We start from the raw sequence: 3,934 nt of genomic DNA, 5'->3' as shown, positions 1-3,934 counted from the left end.
TGTGAGACCTTACCATCAAAACATCCTCTACAGTATTCGTCTTTTAAGGTTTCTTTGTATAGTTATAATTTTTCTAAGGCTATGGACTCTACCATATGGCCGAAAGGGGCATGCATTGATAAGTTTTTTCAGTGGAAGAAGAAGAATCAGCCTACTCAGAAGTAATTTTTGCTCCAGAAGTCATTTTATTAAATGTTCAAAGTCTGAATCCTAACAAGAGCCGACTTTTGGAGGTTGAACTTTCTAAATGCAGGAGTGTAAAAATTCTTTGTCTGACGGAAACATGGTCAAATTCGGCCTCGATAAACAGTAATAGTATCGATGAATTTAAATTGGTAAGTCACTATAATCGCCTCTCTTCGAGGGGTGGAGGTGTCGCTATTTGGTTAAAGATGGACATGTGTTGGGAAAAAATTTCGTTGAATGCGTTCTGCGTAGATAAACACATCGAACTATGTGCTGTCAAACTCTTACAAAATAACACTCCAGTTGTTGTAATAACTTGTTATAGATCTCCAGATGGAGATCTTAAGACATTTATGGACAATCTAAACGATGCGCTAAATTCAACTTTCAAACCTTACAATAAAATCATTTTGTGCGGTGATTTTAATATAAATTCGTTTATAGAATGTAATGATTATGTAGTTTATTAAAATCGTATGGGTTAGCTGATAAAGTCTGGTGGCCAACTCGTGTTACTCAATCAACTGTTTCTATTATTGATCATGCTTTCACTAACATTGAGAACGGAACATGTTATGTTTTCGACAATATTGTTTCAGATCACAGGACAGTTTATTATGAAACTGATATTTTTAAAATTACCCCTAAAACAAATAATAAGGTCTATGAGTTAAAGAGAATTTTTAGAAATGCTGATATTCAAAAATTCCTCTGTCGGTTGGTAAATCAAGATTGGGATGGTTTGTACTGTTTGAATGATTTAAATGATGCATTTGATTACTTTTATGGAATCTTTCGGAGTCATTTCGAGGACCAATTCCCACTTAAAATGCGTACAACTAAGACAGATACGTATAGTAGGAGGTGGATAAACTCAGAAATTTTAACATCAAGTATTAAGCTAAAAGATCTGTACATTATGAAAAGTAACTACCCTCAGCTATCCTGCATTTATAAACAAGCTAAACTTATTCATTTAAAATTGGTTAGAAATAGTAAAAGGAGATTTTTTCAAAACAAAATTTTTACATCCGATAACCCTAACAAAACTTTATGGAAAATTATTTCAGAATTAACACACAACGAACCAGAGATCTCTAATAACATCGAAATTTCAGTAAAAGATACTCTTTTAAATGATCCATCTTTAGTTGCAGATAGCTTCAACGAGTTCTTCAAGCAAGCCCCTAAAGATCTCATAAAAAATATTTCAGTGAGGAATAATACACCAGCCGATAGTCATAATATTGATGGTGTTAATCAAACTTTATTTCTTCATCCGTATGTGGAGGAAGAGTTGCTTTCTCTTGTGAAAAATAAAATAAAACCTAAATGGTCGGCCGGACCAGACGATATTCCGCCAGCCATAATTAAAAAAGTACTCTCTGCAATTATAACTCCTCTAACGTACCTTATAAATTTGTCGTTTGAAAAGGGTCAGTTCCCGGAATTACTAAAAACATCAAAAATGATTCCCATACATAAGAAAAAAGATAAGGCTTGCATGGAGAACTACCGTCCTGTTGCAATTAGCTCTAGTTTTTCAAAAATTTTTGAACAAGCATTTTTGTGTCGCTTACAAAAATTTTTAGACAATCATAATGTACTTAGTAAATACCAGCATGGTTTTCGTAATAATCTTTCCACAAATACTGCCATGATTGATTTGTATAACAATGTTGTTTCAAAAATAGAGGCGGGAGAGTGTCCTGTTGGGATCTTTTGTGATCTCAGCAGGGCATTCGACTGCGTAAATCATAATCTGTTGATAACCAAATTATTCTCTTATGGATGTAGAGGTAATAGCTTGGATTGGGTAGTATCCTACCTCGAGAACAGGCATCAGTACGTTGTAATTCCGAATACCAATAAAGAAAATTTTAAAAATCAAATCAGTTCTAACATAATTGACATAGATGTAGGTGTGCCCCAGGGATCAGTTCTGGGACCCATTCTCTTCCTTCTTTACGTAAACGACATTGAAAGCATCTTTAAAAATGTATCACCTGTTTTATATGCTGATGACACGTCGATTATAATTTCAGATCGCAATGAAGTTCAATTAGAAAGAGAGGTTAATATTTTAATGACGAATCTCCAATCCTGGTTTTCCACCAACAACATTTATATAAACTCTGAAAAAACACAAGTTATAAGATTTCGTAATCGCCAAAACACCTGTAAGTACATAGATCTCAAATGTTCAAATCTACAGCATAACACTGTCGACACCATAAAATTTCTAGGTCTTATGGTAGATACAAACCTCAACTTTAAGTCACATGCCAAAATACTGGTTCCAAAATTAAACTCACTCTGTTATCTTCTAAGAAATTTAAAGATAATTTTAAATATTGATCAATTGGTTAATATATACCATGCTCATGTGGAATCCAGAATTAGGTATGGTATTTGTTTATGGGGTGGGTCACCAAGCGCAGTCAATGTGTTTATTAGTCAAAAACGTGCCATCAGAACAATTGCCGGTGCAAGTAAACATACAAGCTGCAAAAGCCTTTTTAAAAAATTAAATATATTGACTCTTCCGTCATTATACATATTTGAAATGAGTGTTCACATTTATAAAAACCGACATAATCTAACGTATGTCCATAACGTACATAAAGTAAATACCCGACAAAAACATCAGATTCATGTTCCGTTTAAACGTTGTAATGTTGGTGTGTTAGAAACTGATTGTATGGGAGTTAGAATTTTCAATTACTTGCCAGTGAATATTCAAAATTGTCAGTTAATATCATCATTTAGGAAAAATTTAAAAGTATTTTTAACAGATAAATGTTATTATTCCCTAGGTGAATTTTTTCAAGGTTGATGGCATGTTGACAATATCATTTTGTCTTTTTGTTATTTTGCTTGTTAAATGTTTAGTTTTTAATTTTTAGTTTTAGTGTTTCTTTGTTTGTATTTTTTTTCTTTTTGACTTGTCTTATATACTGTTATACATATATGTATCTGTGGAGACCAAATATATATATTATTATATATTATTATTAACTAAATTTATTTACAAATTACAAAAACAGGTTTCCTGAACTTACATTTTATTACAAGAAATACGTGAATCACATTGCAAAGTGTTTAACTACATCACACTAACATATAAATCACACTTTTTTATTTTGATAACAATTTCTTTTTAGATATTTTTCGAAAAATTCTAACAAAAAGTTTTTCCGGTGATTCTATAGTATGTATTTGTAGATAGAAAAACTGCGTACAACGTCCACAGGTATAAAAATACTTACCGGTCTAGAGCAGGCGCGACAAAACACAGTTCCTTCTTGAAGAATAAGTTCAGGAAAAGGTTTAATCCATAAATTAATTTGAGTTATCATCGACATATTGACACACTTGTATCGCTTTAAATGTTTTCAATGCTAACTCACGATGAAAAATAATAGGATAACGTCCCTTCGACAACCACAAAACATACCATTAATACACTGAAGTAACGAACAAAAATATTTTAAATGAACTTATTTCCAAAAGTAATTAGGGCGCGAATTTACCCGGAAGGATAGCTTAACACCCAGTAGTTTCTCCAAACTACCACAAAACCCAAACCTCTCCTAATTATTTGAAACTCAGGACAATATTTGCAATATAATTCATAAAATTGTGTCTTTCTAGATAAATGCCAATAGAATGACAATCATTTTTTTTTAAATTAGCACAAAAATTGATAAAAATGCTAAATATGCACACGTTACGTGAAATATGCAGC

The 3,934-nt window shown here is 32.1% G+C and overlaps 1 long non-coding RNA gene across 1 annotated transcript; it reads left to right on the top strand.

The window, feature by feature from the left end:
• Window positions 1–200: 200 nt before the first annotated feature.
• LOC135137569 (uncharacterized) lies at window positions 201–2,502 on the top strand. Its single transcript, XR_010281866.1, has 3 exons — window positions 201–335; window positions 2,232–2,366; window positions 2,433–2,502. It is a non-coding gene; the product is annotated as an uncharacterized LOC135137569 (long non-coding RNA).
• The last annotated feature ends 1,432 nt before the right edge of the window (window positions 2,503–3,934 follow it).

This window comes from Zophobas morio, unplaced genomic scaffold, assembly GCF_036711695.1.
Source record: "Zophobas morio isolate AGI-343-1 ecotype UQ-CSIRO unplaced genomic scaffold, CSIRO_AGI_Zmor_V1 ptg000029l, whole genome shotgun sequence".
Taxonomy (NCBI): domain Eukaryota; kingdom Metazoa; phylum Arthropoda; class Insecta; order Coleoptera; family Tenebrionidae; genus Zophobas; species Zophobas morio.
The sequence above is the reverse complement of the archived record's forward strand: the minus strand, read 5'-3'. Positions and strand labels throughout refer to the sequence as shown.